We start from the raw sequence: 20,950 nt of genomic DNA, 5'->3' as shown, positions 1-20,950 counted from the left end.
ACTGAATCACTGCCAGCCCAAATATCTCAGAACAGTAGTTAATCAGAGTTATTACTCTTTGCTTTCTGGGAAGGATAAAACTGACATCTTTGGGTTTCACATAACTACCCAGAGAAAGTCTCTTTAGGAAATTTGAAGATGAAGAGGAAATGGATGAAGGGAAAGGGCCGATTAGCCTCATCCCACTAGGGAGACCAATCCCTTATATTTTCACTTTGGAGGTACATTTTTTAGATTTGTTACTGGTAACCCATATAGTGGAAAGAACATGTTGGTTTTGGTGTTGAGTAGAAGTCCCCATCCACTATCAGAGACATGGTGGCCCAGCAGGTCAAATCCAAAGAGACTTAACATTACAGCTCTATACGGTACTAACAACTATCGCGCCAGTATTTTTGACTGGATGGTTATATGGTAGAAGAGCTGAGGTAGGGATGGGAACTGAACCCATGATTTCATGGGTACAGAGAGCTCCCAGATGAAGAAATTGCCCCTAGTAATGCAGGTTGCTGCGTCTCCTACCCCCCCGCCCCCATATATAGTTTTAGAGAGTTCCCTAGAATATTTAGAGGGTAGGACTTGACACCAGGTCTTCTTGGGTCTGAGGTCAGCTTTCTATCCACTATGCCATGATGACTTAGAAACTGAATTTGTTGTTGTTTAACCATGTCAGGCATGTCCAACTCTTCAACCCCATTTGGGGTTTTCTTGGCAAAGATACTGGAGTGGTTTGCCAATTCTATCTCCAACTCATTTTACATATAAAAAAACTAAGGCAAACAAGGTTAAGTGACTTTCCTAGGATCACACAGCTAGTAAGTATCCAAGGACAGATTTGAACTTAAGTCTTTCTGATTCTAGGCTTAGCATGCTATCCGTTGCACCACCTAGCTGCCCTAGAAATGGAATTGGATTGAAGTGAATTGAATTATAGCTGTTCTAAGGCCTGAAACGTATGTGAGTTAGTTGTTACGTGCCTACTATGTACCAGACATTTTACTAAGCCAGGGATACTAAAAGAGCCAAAAGATAGTAATTACTCTATAGGAACTTATAATCTAATGGAAGAGAAAACAAGCAAACAAATATGTACAAACAGGCTACATACAAGATCAATAGGAAATCATTAAAAGAGGGAAGGCATTAGAATGAAGAGGAGTTGGCAGAAACTTCTTGTAGAAGATAAAATTTTAGTTAAAACTTACAAGAAGAAGGAAACCAGTAGGAGATGAGGAAGGAGAGCATTCCAGGCATAGGGGAAAGGCTGAGAATATGCTAGAAACTCAGAGATGGAGTGTTTTATTTGTGGAACAGCAAGAAGGCCAGTGTCACTTGATTAAAGAGCATGTGTCAAGGAATAAGGTGTAAGAAATGTAGGAGGGGGCCAAGTGATGAAGGGGTTTGAATGGCAGAGGACTTTGTATGTGATCCTGGAGGCAATAGGGAAGCACTAGAGTGTATTGAGTTTGGGGCTAAGATGGTTGGACTAGGAAAATCACTTTGGTGACTGAATGGAGGATGGACTGGAATGGAAAGAGATTTGAGACAGGCAGTAATAGTCATCAATAATAGTCAACAAACATTTATTAAGCACCTACTATGTACCAGGCATTGTGCTAAGTGCTGGGGATGCAAATACAAAAGAGAGGAAGAAAGAAAAGAAGGAAGGAAGATAGAAAGAAAGACAGATCCTGCTTTCAAGGAACTTTAATTGGGGAAGACAGCATGCAAAAAGATGCTTAAAAGGGCAGAAGTGGGGAGTGGGAAGGTATCTGCCAAGGATGACATGGTGGCAGAAAAGTCCAAAAGTAGTACATCCAAGATGCCTGTGCTCCCCTCCTTAAGTGAAAGTTTTAAAGTTCATGGATCCACCTTCTAATCTGAGAGACAGAAGGTAGTAATGAGTTGGAATTCCATTTTGGACATATTGAGTTTTAGATGTCTGCTGGACATGCAGTTCAAGAAGTCTGAAAGGCATTTGGAGATGTGATTTTGGAAGTCAGCAAGGAAGTTGAGGCAAGAAAATAGATCTGAGAATCATCAGCATAGAGATGGTAATTAAATCCATGGGAGCTGATGAGACGACCAAGTGAAGCAGTATAAAGGGAGAAGAGAGGAGGACCCAGGACAGAACCCTGAGAGATACGTACCATGGGAGGCTGCGATTTGGAGGATACAGCAAAGGAGATAGAGAAGAAGCAGTCAGATGGGTTGGAAGAGAACCAGCAAAGGGTGATGTCCAGAATCCTTAGGGAGAAGAGAGTATTAAGGAGGAGAGGGCAATCAACAGCATCAAGAGATTGGAAAATGTGGGTAGACACACTGCCTTTGAATTTGGCAACTAAGAAATCATTAGTTACTTTGGAAGAAGAATGGTTTCAAAAGAATGATGTGGTCAAAAGGCAGACTATATGGAGTTGAGTGATGAGAGAAAATGGAGGCATCTATTGTAGAAGGCCTTTTCAATCCACAAAGGGCAGAAGAGATAAAAGCAAACAGTTAGTGGGCATGGAAGGATCAAGTGAGAGTTTTTTGAGGATATAAGAGACATGGGCATGTTTTGTAGACAGTAGAGAATGAACCAGTAGAGAGGGAGAGATTGAAAATAAATGAAAGAGTGCAGATGATAGGGCAATCTGCTGGAGGAGACAGGATGGAATGGGATCACTCAAGCAGGTAGAGGGGTTAGGCTTGGTAAGGAGTAAGTCAATTGTGTGAGATGAGGGTGAAGGAGAAGATAGTAGCAGAAGGCATCTGAGTGACAGGAGATGAGGAATAGGGGAGAAAAGAGAGATCATGGTGAATAGCCTCAATTTTTTTTCTGTAAAATTTGAGGCAAGGTTCTCAGCTGAGTGTTGCCCAGCTAGGATTGAGGGTGGTGACAGATGGGAGCGATCCAAAGTTGAGGCTTGACAGAGTATATTAAATAAAATGAAGATGGGGCTAGGGACTTCAGAGAAGTGGACAATGTAGAGTTAAACTGGTTCATGAAGAGGTCAAGATGGGGATAAGAGGAATAAGTGTGTTCGTCCTTTGTTGCCAAAGAAGATCATGCCATCAGAGAAATGATGACATGACTTACACTTGACTTTGTTTTGAGTGAGGGAGGGCTGTGCCGGTCACCAGCCTCACTTCTCCTCCTGAGTCATCTGAATCCAGTGACCAGATATTCATCAGGATGACTGGAGATGACCCAGGATGAGGTAAATGGGGTTGTGACTTGCCCAAGGTCACACAGCTAGTGAGTGTCAAGTGTCTGAGGTGAGATTTGAACTCAGGTCCTCCTGACTCCTGCACTGGTGCTCTATCCACTGCACCACCTAGCCTCCCCTGCGAGAGAGGCGAGCCGTTGAGGGATTGAAAGTAATGAGGGAAGCATGGACTGATGGAGAGAAGAATTCCCTGCTCATTTTGACAATCTGTGGTTCTCTTTAGCTACAGATTTCCCCTCTAAATTAAGATCTTGTCTCTCCTGTGAGCTCCACTTCACTCCGATTTCTGAGGCTGTACTCAGGGAAGTAGGGAGAGAATGTGTGTCTTGCCACACAGCCTGCTGCTGATAAAGATATCAAGCAGCAGGTTCATCCTGTGTGTCATCCAAAAAGAAAATCAATTTTAAACATCAGATAAAATATGACAAGCGTTTTAAGGATATATTTCATATCCAGAGTGCCATGATAGGAACTGAGTTGGAAAGCAAGTTGCCTTCTTCACTGCTGAGTAATGTAAATGATTTCTGAAGCCTGGCCTTCTACTAGCTCATGGAGAGCTTCTGGTTTCAAAATCACCACCCCCTCCCAAATTGACTGCTCTTATGGCTGATCCATAGCTAGCTTCCATCAGCTGGGAAAAGCACTGGAAAGAGTTGATGACAACTGTTAGGTCAATCTTTATGCAAAGATCTGCTGTGAAAATACCAAAAGGATTTTTGCACAGGAAGTCAGGGAACCTGACTCCACCACTACCTCTTTGTGTGACTTTGGATAAGTCACTTAAATAAGTAATAAACAAACATTTATTAACCATCTATGATATGCCAGGCATTGTGCTAAGTGGTGGGTATACAAAAAAGGGCAAAAAGCAGTCTGTGTTCTCAGGATCTCACAGTCTAATGGGGGAAGATGGCATGCAAACAATTATGTACACACAAAATATGCACTGATAAATTGGCAATAATCTCAGAGGAAAGACTCTAACATTAAAGGGGATTGTAGAAGGAGGGATTTTAGGTGAGAAGTGAAGGAAGCCAGGAGACAGAGATGAGAAAGAACCCAATGTGATCATATTATTATTACTAGTAATGCTAACATAATGATCTGTAACTAGGAATTTTTGCATGGGCAAGTGGCATTAATTATACCCTCAGAGAGGGTACTTCACAGAGAGGAGATAATTCTTTTTTTTTTTTTTTCATTTTTTTTTTATTTAGCTTTTAACATTCATTTTCACAAAATTTTGGGTTACAAATTTTCTCCCCTTTTCTCCCCTCCCCCCCCAAACGCCAAGCATTCTAATTGCCCCTATGACCAATCTGCTCTCTCTTCTATCATCCCTCTCTGCCCTTGTCTCTGTCTTCTCTTTTGTCCTGTAGGGCCAGATAGCTTTCTATACCCCTTTACCTGTATTTCTTATTTCCTAGTGGTAAGAACATTACAGTTGATCCTAACACTTTGAGTTCCAACTTCTTTAGCTCCCTCCCTCTCCACCCCTTCCCTTTGGAAGACAAGCAATTCAATATAGGCCAAATCTGTGTAGTTTTGCAAATGACTTCCATAATAGTTGTGTTGTATAGGACTAACTATATTTCCCTCCATCCTATCCTGTCCCCCATTACTTCTATTCTCTTTTGATCCTATCCCTCCCCATGAGTGTTGACCTCAAATTGCACTCTCCTCCCCATGCCCTCCCTTCTATCATCCCCCCCCACTCTGCTTATCCCCTTATCCTCCACTTTCCTGTATTGTAAGATAGGTTTTCATACCAAAATGAGTAGGCATTTTATTCTTTCCTTTAGTGGAATGTGATGAGAGTAGACTTCATGTTTTTCTCTCACCTCCCCTCTTTATCCCTCCACTAATGAGTCTTTTGCTTGCCTCTTTTATGAGAGATAATTTGCCCCATTCAATTCTCCCTTTCTCCTCCCAATATCTTTCTCTCTCACTGCTTGATTTCATTTTTTTTAAGATATGATCCCGTCCTCTTCAATTCACTCTGTGCACTCTGTCTCTATGTGTGTGTGCGTGTGTGCATGTGTGTGTGTGAAATCCCACCCAGTACCCAGATACTGAAATGTTTCAAGAGTTACAAATATTGTCTTTCCATGTAGGAATGTAAACAGTTCAACTTTAGTAAGTCCCTTATGACTTCTCTTTGCTGTTCACCTTTTCATGGTTCTCTTCATTCTTGTGTTTGGAAGTCAAATTTTCTTTTCAGCTCTGGTCTTTTCATCAAGAATGCTTGAAAATCCTCTATTTCATTGAAAGACCAATTTTTCCCCTGAAGTATTATACTCAGTTTTGCTGGGTAGGTGATTCTTGGTTTTAGTCCTAGTTCCTTTGACTTCTGGAATATCCTATTCCACGCCCTTCGATCCCTTAATGTAGAAGCTGCTAGATCTTGTGTTATCCTGATTGTATTTCCACAATACTTGAATTGTTTCTTTCTAGCTGCTTGCAATATTTTCTCTTTCACCTGGGAGTTCTGGAATTTGGCCACAATGTTCCTAGGAGTTTCTCTTTTTGGATCTCTTTCAGGCGGTGTTCTGTGGATTCCTTGAATATTTATTTTGCCCTCTGGTTCTAGAATCTCAGGGCAGTTTTCCTTGATAATTTCATGAAAGATGATGTCTAGGCTCTTCTTTTGATCATGGCTTTCAGGTAGTCCCATAATTTTTAAATTGTCTCTCCTGGATCTATTTTCAAGGTCAGTTGTTTTTCCAATGAGATATTTCACATTAACTTCCATTTTTCCATTCCTCTGGCTTTGTTCTGTGATTTCTTGCTTTCTCATAAAGTCCTTAGCCTCCATCTGTGCCATTCTAATTTTGAAAGAACTATTTTCTTCAGTGAGCTTTTGAATCTCCTTTTCCATTTGGCTAATTCTGCTTTTGAAAGCATTCTTCTCCTCATTGGCTTTTTGAACCTCTTTTGCCAATTGAGTTAGGCTAGTTTTCAAGGTGTTATTTTCTTCAACATTTTTTTGGGTCTCCTTTAGCAGGGAGCTGATTTGCTGTTCATGCTTTGACTGCATGTCTCTCATTTCTCTTCCCAGCTTTTCCTCCACCTCTCTAACTTGATTTTCAAAATTCTTTTTGAGCTCTTCCATGGCCTGAGCCCATTGGGTGGGCTGGGACACAGAAGCCTTGATTTCTGTGTCTTTGCCTGATGGTAAGCATTGTTCTTCCTCATCAGAAAGGAAGGGAGGAAATGCCTGTTCACCAAGAAAGTAACCTTCTATAGTCTTATTTCTTTTCCCTTTTCTGGGCATTTTCCCAGCCAGTGACTTGACCTCTGAATATTTTCCTCACACCCACCTCACCTCCTGATCCTCCCAGCCAGTGTTTGGGGTCTGAGATTCAAATGCTACTTCCAGCCTCAGGGCTTTGGGCGGGGGCAGGGCTGCTATTCAGTGTGAGATTAAATTCAGATGCTCAGGTGAGGGCAGGGCTGCCTCTCAGGCTCAGTTCCCTCAGGGAGTTTATGCACAGACCTTCAACAATGGATCCAGGCTCCTGCCTGCTTGGAGAGCCCTGGTCTGCCGCTGCCCCTCAGCTTCTGTCTCCCGAGGGGGCCCGAGCCATGGGGGCACCCCACTCCCCGCTCGACCCGCCAAAGGGACTCTCTCACCAACACCCGTCACCTGTGGGTGGAGGTACTTGTGCGGCCGCTGGAGATCCCGTCCCTGAAGCCCGCTCGGATCTGTTCCTCTCGGTGCTGTGGCCACGGCAGGGCTGTACTCAGCTCCCAGTCCCGGCGCCCAGTCCGCAGCACGAAGGACCTTTTACGAGAGGTTTGCAGGTCTCTCCGGAACAGAAATCTCCCTCGCTCCAATGTTCTGTGGCCTCTGGGTGCAGAATTCGCCGTGAGTTACTTCTTTGTAGTTGTTCTATGGGTTGTGGGTTCGGAGCTATGTGTATGTGCATCTTTCTAATACGCCATCTTGGCTCCGCCTCCGGAGATAATTCTTGAGACACTGGTATGAGACCATTCTTTTGGTGGGGGGCAATTGGGGTTAAGTGACATGCCCAGGGTCATACAGCTGCTAAGTGTCTGAGGCCAGATTTGAACTAGAGTCCTCCTGACTTCAGAGCCAATGCTCTATCCACTTCTCTACCTAGTTGCCCCATATGAGGGCACCCTTAAGGAAACTGCAACAGAAAGGAGGGAGGGACAAGGACTGGAAAAGGGAGTGGCTCACCTATCAGTGGCATCCTATTTTATCTAATTATTCTTGAGAAGCAGTGTGCCATAGTACCAGATGGTCAATTAATAAACTTTTATGAAGTACCTTCTTTGTTCCAAGCACTGTGCTAAACACTGGGGATACAAAAAGAGGCAAAAGATAGACCCTGCCTTCAAGGAACTTACAATATAATGGGGAAGCCAACATGCAAACAAATGTTTACAAAGCATGCTATATACAGGATAAATAAAAATAATTAACAGAGGGTAGACTCAAATTAAGAGGGGTTGGCTAAATAATAGAAGATAGGATTTTAGTTAAGTCTTAAAGGAAGCCAGGGAGGTCAGTAGTCAGAGTGGAAGAGAAAGAGTGTTCCAGGCATGGGAACAAAGAGAATTCATGGAGTCAAGAGATGGAATATCTTTTTTATGGATCAGTCAGGAGACCAGTGTCACTAGATTGAAGAGTATGCGTATGCTAGTAAGATATAAGATGACTGGAAAGGTAGGATGGGCTAGATTGTGAAGGACTTTGAATGCTAAGCAGAGTATTTTGTATTTGGTCCTGGAGGTGATAAGGAGTCTCTGGAGTTCATTGAATAGGGGCAGGAGGTGACATGAGTTGTGCTTTAGGAAAATTCACTTTAGTGAATCAATGAAGAATTGATTGGAGAGCGAAAGACTTGGGGCAGGTAGACCCATCAGCAGACTATTGTAGTAATCAAGACAGGAGGTTTTGAGGACCTGCACTAGGGTGTTGTAGAAAGGGGCATATACAAGAGATGTTGCAAAGGTGAAATTGACAAGCCTTGACAAAAGATTGGATATGTGGGGTGGGGTGGGGCGGGAATAGTAAGGAGTCAAGGATGATTCTTGATTGCCAATCTGAAGGACTAAGAGAATGGTGTTGCTCTCTTCCATAGTAGGGGAGGTAGGAGGGGAGAAGGGTTTAAGGGAAAAGATTATGAGTTTGGTTTTGGGTATACTGGGTTTTAGATGTCTCCTGGACATGCAGTTCTAGATGTCTGAAAGGCAGTTGGAGATGAGAGATTTGAGGTCAGCAGAGAGTTTGGGACAGGAAAGGTAGATTTGAGAATCATCAACATAGAAATGGTAAAGAAATTCATGGGATTTCACCAAGTGAAGTAGTATAAAGGGACAAGAGAAGAGGTCCCAGGACAGAACCCTGAAAAATACCTACTGTGGGAGAGTGTGATCTGGAGGAGAATCCAGCAAAGGAGACAGAAAAGGAGCAGTCCGATGGGTAGGAAGAGACCCAGGAGAGAGTGGTGTCCAGAAATGCTAGGGAGAAGAGTATCAAGGAGGAGAGAGTGATCAATGTTGTCAAAAGATGCAGACAGTGTAAGAAAAATGAAACGAGAGAAGATGATTAGATTTGGCAACTAAGAGATTATTAGTAACTATGGAGAGAGTAGTGGAATGATAAGATCAGAAGCCAGACTGTAAGGAGTTAAGAGAGTGAGAGAAAGTAGAGGAACTATTGTAGGTGACCTTTTAAAGGAGGTTAGGCACAGAGGTCAGAAAAAATAAAATAAGATAGTGGGCATAGAAAGATAAAGTGAAGGGTTTTTTGTCTTGTATTTTAAAAATTTATTTAGCATTTTATTTTTCCCCAGTTACATGTAAAAACAATTTTTCAACATTCACTTTTAAAACTTTTGAGTTCCTAATTCTCTCCCTTCCTCTCTTCCTCCACCCCCCTAATTGGGAAGGGAAGCAATTTGATGTAGGTTATATGTGTGTAGTTATGCAGAACATTTCCATGTTAGTCATGTTATGAAAGAAAACATAGATAAAAAAAAACCCTCCAGAAAAATAAAGAAAATTAAAAAAGCATTCTTCAATTTGTATTCAGACACCATCAGTTCTTTCTCTGGGAATGGATAGCATTTTTCATCATAAGTCCTTTAGAGTTGTCTTGGATCATTGTGTTGCTGAAAAAGGCTAAGTCATTCACAGCTGATCATCTTACAATGTTGCTGTTGTCATGTCATCATTTCTCTGATGGCATGTGCTTCTTTGGCAACGAAGGACGAACACAAAACATGTACTTTGTACACAGTGTATTTTACTTTGCATCAGTTCATGTAAGTCTTCCCAGGTTTTTCCTGAGAGCATCCTGCTCATCATTTCTTATAGCACAATAGTATTCCATTATAATCACATATCACATTTTGTTCAGCCATTTCCCAATTGATGGGCATCTACTCAATTTCCAATTCTTTGCTCCCAGAAAAGAGTTGCTATAAATACTTTTGTGCATATAGGTCCTTTTCTTTTTTTTTTATCTCTTTTAGAATACAGACCTAGTAATGTTATCACTGGATCAAAGGGTATGTATGGTTTTATAGCCCTTAGGGCATAGTTCCAAATTGCTCCACAAAATGATCGAGTCAGTTCACAACTCCATCAATACTGCATTAATATCTCATTATTGTCATCCCCTCCAACATCTGTCATTTTCCTTTTCTGTTCTATTAGCCAATCTAATAGTATGAGATAATACCTCAGAATTGTTTTAATTTGCATTTCTCTAATTAATAGTGAGTTAGAGCATATTTTCATATAGCTATAAATAGCTTTGATTAATTCATCTTAAAAGTGTTCATCTCTTTTGATCATTTGTTAATTGGGGAATGACTCTTATTTTTTAAAAATTTGACTCAATTCTCTATATGTTTGAGAAATGAGGCCTTTATCAGAGAAACCTGCTTCAAAATTTATTTCACAGTTATTATCCTTAAGTGTATTTCCCTCAATCCTATCTCCCTATTTATTCTATTGTCTCTCTTTTCACCCTGTCCCTCCTCAAAAGTCATTTGCTTCTGACTGCCCCTTCCCTCAACCGCCCCTTCCTTCTATCACACCCCGCCCCCCCCCCCCTTCTCTTATCTCCTTCCCTTCCTACTTTTCTGTAGGGTGAAATAGATTTCTATACCCATTTGAGTGTGTGTATGTTATTCCTTCTTTGAGTCAATTCTAATGAGAGTAAAGTTCACTCACTCCCCCTCACTCCTCTTTCCCCCCACTGTAAAATCTTTTTCTTGTCTCTTTTATGTAAAATATTTTACCCCATTCTACTATTTCCTTTTCCTTTCTCTCAATACATTCCTCTCTTATCCCTTAATTTTTTTAAAGATATCATCCCTTCATATTTATCTCACACCTATGACCTCAATATATTTCTTCTAACTGCCCTAATACTGAGATAGTCCTTATGAGTTACAAGTATCATCTTCCCATGGAAGAATGTAAAAAGTTTAACCTTTTTCAGTCCCTTATAATTTCCCTTTCCTATTTTCCTTTTTATACTTCTCTTGAGTCATGTATTTGAAAGTCAAATTTTCTTTCCAGCTCTGGAAATAGAGAATGCTTTCACTGAGAATGCTTGAAAATCCTCTATCTCATTGAATGTCTATTTTTTCCCCCTGAAGGATTATACTAAGTTTTGACAGGTAATTCTGGGTTGTTATCCTAGCTCCTTTGCCCTCTAGAATATCATATTCCAAGCCCTCTGATTCTTTAATGTAGAAGCTGCTAAGTCTTATGTTATACTGACTGTGGCTCTGCAATACTTGAATCATTTCTTTTTGGCTGCTTGCAATATTTTCTCCTTGATCCTAGAGTTCTGGAATTTGACTATAATATTCCAGGAAGTTTCATTTTGGGATCTCTTTCAGGAGGTGATTGGTGGATGCTTTCTATTTCTATTTTGTCCTCTGGTTCTAGAATATCAGGACAGAGGGGGCAGAGCCAAGATGGTGTAGTAATAGCATGGGCTTTCTAGAGTGCTCCCTCCAAGCCCAGTCAAATACCTGTAAAAAATGGCTCTAAACAAATTCTGGACCTGCAGAACCCACAAAATGGTGGAATAAAGCAAATCTCCAGCCCAAGACAGCTTGGAAGGTCGCAGGGAAGTGCCTATTGTGCTATTCTGGGAGCAGAGGGCAGTCCAGTGTGGGCCATGAGTGCACAGAGGGGACCCGAGCAGGCCTTGGGGAGATTAAATCTCTCACACCTGTGGTGGTTTCCAGACTTCATGACTCCAAAACGCTGAGGATAAATTGGAAAGTCAGTGGGGAAAGTCTGTGGGACCAGTGCAGGAGAGTGGAGTGGTCTGTCCCCAGCCCCAGGGCAGCTGAGGGGGGAGGGGGTGGATCCCTCGGCAGTCACATCAGCAGCAGGGGCAACTGCAGCCACTGTTTCTGGAGTTCTAGGCCCATAGATTGTGGGAGGATGGAGTAGCTGACAGTATACTCTCCCACCCTCACTGGAAGCAGAGAACTACCTTGACAAAGAGCTCAGAAGTAAAGTAAATGGTTGGGAAAATGAGCAAAAACCAGATAAAGAATCAGACTATAGAATCTTACTTTGGTGACAAGGAAGACTAAAGCATGCAAACAGAAGAAAACAAAGTCAAAGCTCCTCCATCCAAAGCCTCCAAGAAAAATAGAATATCAGGACAGTTTTCCTTGATAATTTCTTGAAAGATGATGTCTAGGCTCTTTTTTTTTTAATTACAGATTTCAGGAAGTCCAATAATTTTTAAATGATCTCTCTTGGATCTATTTTCCAGATCAGTTGTTTTTCCAGTGAGATAATTCACATTGTATTCTATTTTCTTCATTTTGTTTTTGGTTTTGTTTTTATTGTTTCTTGAGTTCTCTTAAAGTCATTAGCTTCCATTTGCTCCATTCTAATTTTTAAATTTTAAATTTAAAATGTTTTCTTATTTAGTGAAATTTTGTACCTCCTTTTCCATTTGGTCAACCAATTCTACTTTTTAGGGAGTTCTTTTCTTCAATGAATTTTTGTGCCTTTTTTTCCATTAGGTTATTTCTGTTTTTTAAGACATTCTTCTCCTCAATGGCTTTTTGTATCTCTTTTACCATTTGGCCTAGTTAGTTTTTTACGATGTTATTTCCTTGAGTATTGTGTGTGTGTGTGTGTGTGTGTGTGTGTGTGTGTGTGTGTGTTTTACCAAGCTGTTGACTTGTTTTTCATGATATTTTTGCATCACTCTCATTTCTCTTCCCATTTTTTCCTCTACCTCTCCTACTTAATTTTCAAAATTCTTTTTGAGTTCTTCCATGGCTTGAGACCAATTCATATTTTTCTGGGAAGCTTTGGATGTAGGAGCTTTGACTTTGTTGTCTTCTTCTGAGTGTGTGTTTTGATCTTCCTTGTCACCACAATAACTTTCTATGGTCAGAATTTTTTTTCTATTGTATGCTCATTTTCCTAGCCTATTATCTGGTTTTTAACTCTTTGTTAAAGTAGGACTCCACTTCCAGGGTGGAGAGCACACCATCCCAAGCATCAAGGGTTTTGTGTAACTGTTTTCAGAGATACTTCTAGGGACCTATAAGTTTTCAGTTCTTGCAAGATGGTATGATCTAAAGAGAGGCTTGTTTACTATTCTCCTGGCCTGTACTCTGCTCTGTGAGCAACCACAAGCATTCTTTTCTGCCCTGGAACTGTGATGAGGGTTTCTGCTCCATTGTGGCCACAAGATCTGTTGTGCTAGTTAATTGTCCTCCTCACCTTAGGACTGCTACCTAGGACTAGGACCCAGATCTAAGTATGAGGAAAGCAACAGAGTTCTGCCTCAGTGCTAGCAAAGACAGCCTTGTAATCTCCTTCTGACCAGTTGTTCAACACCCTTACCATCTGTGTGCTGAGAGCTCTGGAAGCAATTGCCACTGCTGCCGACTCAGTGGCTCCCAATGCCTGCTCCTGGTTTACTGGGGTCTTTGCTAGGGCTGGAGTTGTGCTGGCATAGCCTGCGCTGAACTGTACTTCATTCTCACTCAAGTGCAACAGACCTTTCCTGATGAGTTTCTAAGTTGTCTTTGGCTGAAAAATTATCTCACCCCATCCTTTTGTGGGTCTCGCTGCTCCAGGAATTATTTTATGGCATTATTTAAAGGTATTCTGAGGGATTTGGGGGAGAGCTCAGGCAAGTTGTTGCTTTTTCTCCATCATCTTGGCTCTGCCCAAAGTGAAGGTTTTTTTGAGGATGGGAACATGGTCATGTTTTGTAGGCAGTAGGGAATGAGACAGTAGAGAGAGAGATTGAAAATAAGTGAAAGAGTGGAGTGAAAGAGGAGGCAATCTGCTAGAGGAAACAGTATGGAATGAGATTGCTTGAACAAGTAGAGAAGTTAGCTTTGGAAAGGTATAAGACCACTTTACCATATGAGACAGAGGTCAAGATCAGAAGGCACTTGAGTGATAGAAAGTAAAGAAGAAGAAGAGAGAAAGGATTTCACAATGAATGGCCTCAGGTTTTTCTTGACAAAATGTGAGGCAAAATTCTCAGCTGAGAAAGTGGGGACTGGGGGAACTATGGAAGTCTTGAGGAGGGATGAAAAACTTTGGAAGAGCTGCTGTGGAGAGTGGGATAATGAGTTACTAAAGGAAATCTAGTACAATTGCCTATCAGCAGTGAGAGTCTGGTTGATGTTGTATAACATAAATTTGTAGTGTTCTCAGGCAGAACAGTTGTCCAATTTTCTTCACATTTGTTCAGCAGCATGTACATAGAATTGAAGGTGGCAAATGGTGGGAGTGACCCAAGGCTGAAGCTTGATTCTCCATAATTGGCATAATGATGAGGGTACTAGGGATTAAAGAGAAAAGGACAGTGTAGAGTTGAATTGGTTTACCAAGTGGTCAAGATCAAAGGAAGAGGAGAATGGCTAGCGCAAGGGAGATGGCCTGGGAAAGAAATGAGGGTTCAAGGGGTTGAAGGTAATGCTGCAGAAGAAGAGTAGGGTTTTGTAAGGAAATGCAGATGAAGAGGTACAAAGCTAATAGATTATGGTCAGATAAGGGGATTTTGGAGTTTTTGAAAATAGAGGTAATACATCTGTGGGTGATGATCAAGAGTATGACCATCTTTGTGTGTGACTGAGGTGGGGTGGAGGAGTAGCTCATAGAAAATGAATAAGTTGAGGAACTGAGTGGCTAAGTATTTGAAGGAAAGTCAATACGTATGCTGAAGTCCCTTGGTATGAGAGCAGGAGTTGGGGAGGAAAAAAAAATTGAGAGCCAGAATTCATTGAGGAAGAGGAAGAAGAAGAGTGATCTTGGGATCTGTAGACAACAGCTACCAGGATTTTGATTGGGTGGCAGATATGAATAGCATGAACCGCAAAGAAAGAGAGGTTATTGAGTGATGGAAGTGGGAGAAAACCTGGAAATAGCAACGAGGAGCAAGGAGTATTCCAGCTGCCTCCCTTGACCAGTGAGCTTCAGGGATTGAGTGAAAGTGCAACCAGTACTGGAAAAAGTGACCACAGCAATCTAGGGAAGGTTTTGTTTTGTTTTTAAAATTTCTCTCCTTGTTCAGCTATGGTGGTACATAACTGTAATCACTGCTACTAAAAAGGCTGAGACTGGTGCAGCTCTTGAGCTCAGGAACCTTGGCCATGATTATTTTCTCTATGCGTTCCTCAATGCAAATGTACTCTAAATATAGACCCACTCTTTCCAGTGATGCTGTGGGTATTTTGGAGAAAGTACTCCCAGTTTTATGGAGGGGAAGTATATAATACAGCTATTGTTCTTATTAAGCTATCTTAGTAAATATTTTTACTTTGAGATAATTGTGTCTACTGGCTGATTAGGTAAGCTCATCAGTGGGGGCTTGTGAATTTTAGTTATAGGAATGACAGCCCAGATTATCCAAGAACCTGAGGGTAGAAACCACCCTTTGAGGAGTTAAATTAGGAGTGAGAGTATGAGTTGAGGAGTAGAACCCTAAGGGAGCTACATCTGGGGCTACACAAACTATAACAGTTTTCATCATTATCTCTGAATACTTGTGTTAGTCATTTCTCAACTTCCATAAAATCCTGAGCCTCAGAAAGAATTTGGAAGTCATTCAGTCCAGGAAGGACCATCCCTAAATGTTCCCATGTTGTTAAACTGTTGCTTAAGCTGATCAGGAAATTCCCAGCAGGGTGAGGAGTTTTCCTGTTATCAGTGCCTTTGGTGGACAGAGAATTATCACAGAAAATTCTCCAGGCTCATTTAACTTGCACCATTCACCTTCCCCACCAGAACTGTGCAGGAACACAAGAGAACAGCTTTGGGGATTAGAATCTATCCTCCTTCCCTTTCTCCAGTTAACCCTCTCATGGATGCACTAATAAGTAATAAAATGACTTAAAGAGAGGAAGAGGAGGAAAAGAAGGAAAGGGAGGGGGAATTGCTAAGAGCTTGGTAATCAGCATCTTCATAGCTGACTAGTTTAGAGTTAGCTCTCATTACAGAGATGTGCTTGTCAACATGAACACAGCTGGATCTGTGACTGTTGGGGAAAAAAATCTTTTTCTTTTTTTAAAGCAATACCCCTAACACAGCAAGATGTCCATTGGCGTTCATCTATTCTCCTCTAATGGAGACACAGAAGACTTGAAAATATCCTTTTTCAGGTTTTGAAAAGCTTAACCTTTCTTTGGGGATGCCATACAGCTATGAAGAGAACAGGAGTCTGGCTGAACCTGGCCCTAGAAGACATCTATCTCCCTAACAGGCAACCTTAATGGTCACAGCAAAGTCCACCCCTGCTTCCTTCTGTAAACATTAGCAGCTGTCTGAGCTTTCTCCAAATTCAGCAGGGACCTCATCTCCCAGAGCTCATCTTCCCTCCAGAGCATTAGCGCCTTCATTATATCTCTCTCTATCTTCTCTTTGCACTGCCCCCAGAAACCTTTCTCCCCGAGACCAGAGCCAGTTAGATCTTACTGGAATCACCTTTGGTTTCGCTTCAGAGCATCTGCCTGGCAGAGACAACATCACTGAGACAATTTAAGGCTGAGCTGAGCTGCAGACCATTCGGGGTGGCCTCCCCTCACACTCAGCCCAAGGGTGTCTCAAAGCTATAAATTGAGTAAATTGAAAACGTTACTGAGGGATAGAGATAAAAGTGAAAGCATGGCATCTACATGAATAAAACATGGGAGGGATGTTATTTCTTGGGAAAACAGAGTGAATAAATTGCAGTGGATCAATTTTATCTAATTTCTTAGGTAGCTTCTGCTGGGCAAATGAATGTGCTTGTAATTGATGAGTGAGAAATGGAGATAAATGGGAGGGAAGGAGGATGGAAGGTCTGCATTTCAAGTTGAGGAACAAAGTGAACACTTCCAAGGATTTATAAAAATTTCATTGGGACTGCACTTTAATGCCTGAAAGATTTAGAATATCAGCACTTAGAGGGTAGGGATTTGTCTAATTTTCCCTATATGGTGTCCAGCTTTACAGCACACAGATAGTTCATTTATTCATTCACCAAGATTTGATGTACTATGTGCTATGAGTCTAGATGAAACAATGATGGGGGTGGGGATGGGGATGGAGTGACAGAAGGGAATATATACGAGATGCTTAAGATGTATCCTCTCTCCTCTTGAATCAATTGCTTCATTATCCTGCTGCTGATCTTGACCCACTGAGGTCCCGCCTTGGCTTATTCCCACCTTCCTCTACCTTTGTATCTATTTACATGCTACTGAACCAAGTTGGAGAAAATCATAAAACTATGGTGACTGGGTCCACTATACATTTTGCTAGATAATTGGGCCCTCGCTATAGCAAGGCAATCTTTTTCCCCTCCCTGAGCCATTTACTAGCCCACTTACCAAACTTTTTCATCCCTCCTCAAAGCTCCCATGGCTCCCCCTGCCCTCTCATCTGAGAACTTTGCCTCATATTTTACTGGAAAAAAAAGGAAGATTTTTCCTGAGAGCTTCCTCTTCTCTGCTCTTCATGTCACAACACTCTGATGCCTTCCCCTGCTATCTCCTTCTGCACTCTTGTCTCACATGATAAGGTGGCCTTTCTCCTAACCAAGGCAAACCCTTCTGCATGCGCAAGGGATCCCATTCTATCCCATCTTCTCCAGAGGATTGCCCCCTCTACCATCTTTCTCAGCAATCTTTAATCTCTTTCTTTCTACTGGCTGATTCCCTACTGACTAAAAATATTCTCATGTCTACATCATCCTCAAAAAACTTTCACTTGATCCATTTATTCCTGATAGCTATTGCACCATGCCTCTCCTCCCTTTTTTGGCTAAATTTCTTGAGAAAACTGTCTATAGAGGCCAAAGTCAAGATGTTGGAGTGAGAGAAAACATTTTTGCTCTAGTTTCTTAGCACACCTCCTCCTAGAAAATGCAACAACCCAGAAAGTACATCAGACTGAATTCTGATTGGGAAAGCCAAGAAAAAGACACAGCAAATCATTTTTTTTTTCCAGCCAAGGGCAGCTTATGAAGATAGATACACCAACTGACATTAGGGTAGGAGTTGGCCAGGAGCAAATGACAGCAGAAGTGGAGAAGGAGAGCATTCTAGTGGTCGGTATGAAAAAAGAGTTGGGTATCAAGGCAGGAAGCACCTTGGCACACAGAAGCCGGGGACCCCTCAACTAGTGCTGGGAGCGACAATGGATATCATCTGGTAGCTCTATTGTCCATTACCCAGTTCAGAAGCACAGACCCAAGACACAGAGCAGTGGTGACAAGTGAGTGTGAGATCTAGTACTGAGCATAAAACAAGCTTCAGAAACTTAGTTATGTCACTCTAAGCCTAGGAGCAGAGCAGCAATTTAGTTTTAAATTTTAGCCCAGTGCATACATCTGAAGTAGGATAACCAGATCAGGAGACCAAGACCAAAGAGGAGCCAGCAGTTCAGTGTAAAACTTCTTTGTGGGCTAAGCGTTACCGAGTCCAACAGCAGTCTACTGAAATTCAATTGTACAAGCCAATTGCAGAGATCAGACATGGATAGTAGTGAACAGACCTCTCCCCAGATCTCCATTTTGGGAACACTGAAAATGTACAGGCTCCAAGACAAAGCTGTGAAAGAAGCAGAAGGATGAAAAAGGACAAAACTTCAGGTCAGACATCCCCACCCCAAAGTGGACAGAGTCTAACTCTAATGTAAAAGTCTAAATCAAGAAGCAGACTGAAAGAATGAGCTAGCAAAAAGAGAATCTGAGCATACAGAGCTACTAGGGAGACAGGGAAGCTCAAGACTGAAACAGAAGAAAATAATGGCTTGAAAATATCTACAGGCAAAAGCACAAAGAAAAAAATTCAGATTGGACACAAGCCCAACAAGAATTCCCAGAACAGTTAAAGAAAAGGAGCTAAACATTAGTTTATTTTTCTCTCTGCATTTAATTTTATTTTATTTTTCCTCAATTACGTGTAAACAAAAAATTTTTAATATTGGTTTAAAAAATTTTTGAGTTCCAAAATTATTCCCTCTCTCCCTCTCCTTCCCCTTCTTGAGAAAGCAAACAAATTGATAGACATTGTATGTACATATGTGTAAGCATATATGCAGTCCTGCAAAACATGTACATATGAACCATGTTGCAAAAGAAAACACGAACAAAAACAATAACAACCAAGAATAATAAAGAAAGCCAGAAAAGCATGCTTCAATCTGCACTTAGACTCCATCAGTTCTTTATCTGAAGGTGGATAGCATTTTTCATTATAAATCCTTCAGAACTGTCTTAGATCATTATATTGCTGTATATAATTAAGTCATTCACAGTTGATCATGTTATAATGTTACTTTTGCTGTTTACAATGTTCTTCTGGTCCTGTTCATTTCACTTTGCATCAGTTCATGTAAGTCTTCCAAGGTTTTTTGAAAGCATCCTCCTCATCATTTCTTATAACCCAATAATATTCCAACACAATCACAGACCACAGCTTATTTAGCCATTCCCCAATTACTGGGCATCTCCTCAATTTCCAAATCTTTGCCACCATAAAAAGAGTTGCTATAAATATTTTTGTACATATAGGTCCTTTTTCTTTTTTTGTCTCTTTGGGAAACAGAACTAGTAGTGGTATTACTGGATCAAAGGGTATGCAGTTTTATAGCCCTTTGGGCATAGTTCCAAATTGCTCTCCAGAATGGTCAAATCAGTTCACCAATAATGTTTTCCCCCCTACATCCCCTCCAATGTTTCTGATTTTCTTTTTCTGTCATATTAGCCAATATGATAGGTGTGAGGTTGTTTTAATTTGCATTTCTCTAATTGATAGTGTTTTATATCATTTTATATGACTATAGACAGCTTTTATTTCTTCTTCTGTTAACTGCTTGTTCATATCTTATGAGAATTTATCAATTGCTCTTACAAATTTCATGCTCTTGTAAATTTCACTCAGTTCTCTATTAAAAATTATTTTAAAAAAACAGATGAGAGTTGTGAGAGAAAGATATGAAAAGAAAATTGACAGCTTGGTAAAGGAGGTCTAAAGCCTTACTGAAGAAAATAATTACTTGAAAATTAGAATTGGCCTAATGGAAGCTAATGACTCTATGAGATACCAGGAAATAATAAAACAAAAGCAAAAGACCAAAAAATAAAAGAAAATATAAAATGACTCATAGGAAAAACAACTGACTTGGAATATAGATCAAAGAGAGGTAATTTTAAAATTATTGGAGTAGTACTAGAGGAAGAAGAAGTGAATGGTAGCTTCAAACCCAGAAATGATAGACCAGCTGACCAAGCTACCCCCACCAGACAGTGACTGCCAGGATATATGGCAAAAACTGCATCAAGATCTTCCTTTCAACAACAGCACAGACCATTATGAAGGCTTTATTTAAAGGAGAAAAGACAGGCCAATACCTCCTAAAGAAAAAACATGATGCCTTGACTCTTCAGGTTCATCAGATCTTACAGAAGAGCATTGAGACTGAAATCCTAATGAACAAAATTATATGAGAAGCTACTTTTTTCACTTGCTGAGATCACAACTGGCATCTTAAGTACTATTGTATTCAAAATATGAACAAACCTGAAGTGACTATCAGGACAAAGAAATATAATGTAGCAGGTGTTACCTTGCCAGTATTTGAATATATTCAAGGAGTTGAGTTATGAGTTGACTGGTTTGACTAGAGGTGGGGAACAACTGTATAAACTGAAGAGAAATTATTCCAAAGCAGAGTAGCTATTGGTGGAGCTAGCATTGCTACAAACATCATTTATTACACTAGATAAAACCAATAAAATAATAAACAGGTGAATGAATGATCATTCCCTGGATTGAGTGTACATTTGCTTTCATTATCATAGAACTAGATAGTCAAGAACATGGAGAATTTGATAGGTTAAAGACAATACAGGAGAAAAATGTTCTCAAAGAGAAAACAGAGGGAATTGGAGCTCCAGAAAATAGCTGGAGAAGGGCTGGGCCTGCTAACCTGCTGGCAAAAAAGAAGGATGAAAGTCTTCCATTCAAATAGCCCTTCCCATTCTATAGTCTTTGAGACCTCAGTCTTGTGATTTTCTGATAATACATGGTATCCAGGTTCTACATGTAACATGGCTATTTGTTATGGTCTAAGACTAAGACTTTCACTAATTGATATTTGTTATTGGGATTATTTAGAGAGATCATGATTATAATTAGTCATTTGTAGGACCCACCACTATTTACTGGTAATTGACCTGCCCAGGAACCTGTAGAACTATGACC

At 40.8% G+C, this 20,950-nt stretch overlaps 1 pseudogene; it reads left to right on the top strand.

Moving 5' to 3' along the window:
- Positions 1-2,151: 2,151 nt before the first annotated feature.
- On the top strand, positions 2,152-20,717 carry LOC140518443 (V-type proton ATPase subunit D pseudogene; annotated as a pseudogene).
- The last annotated feature ends 233 nt before the right edge of the window (positions 20,718-20,950 follow it).

This window comes from Notamacropus eugenii, chromosome 1 (genome assembly GCF_028372415.1).
Source record: "Notamacropus eugenii isolate mMacEug1 chromosome 1, mMacEug1.pri_v2, whole genome shotgun sequence".
NCBI lineage: Eukaryota > Metazoa > Chordata > Mammalia > Diprotodontia > Macropodidae > Notamacropus > Notamacropus eugenii.
Note: the sequence above shows the minus strand (reverse complement) of the source record. Positions and strands in the feature narration are given on the sequence as shown.